Genomic DNA, 261 nt, shown 5'->3' with positions numbered 1-261 from the left:
TTGTTCAAAGCCAATAGTGGTCCTCGTGATAATGGTTGGTGCCTTACATCTACAAGGCAACGAGGAAGACAGTTATACTTACTGACACTGAGAAGAAACCGAGCGTATACTGCTTGTTATGGGACATGATTTCTTATCATGAAGGCGAACTGAGGATAGGTAACGTTTCTGAGCGCGAGGGGAAAGAGAGGATAATATATAAAATAAGTAGATGAGAAGAGCGACGGAGGTGGTGGAGAGCAGAAAGTGAAAGTGAAGGAG

Source organism: Penaeus monodon, chromosome 24, assembly GCF_015228065.2.
Source record: "Penaeus monodon isolate SGIC_2016 chromosome 24, NSTDA_Pmon_1, whole genome shotgun sequence".
In the NCBI taxonomy this organism is placed as follows: domain Eukaryota; kingdom Metazoa; phylum Arthropoda; class Malacostraca; order Decapoda; family Penaeidae; genus Penaeus; species Penaeus monodon.
The sequence above is the reverse complement of the archived record's forward strand: the minus strand, read 5'-3'. Positions refer to the sequence as shown.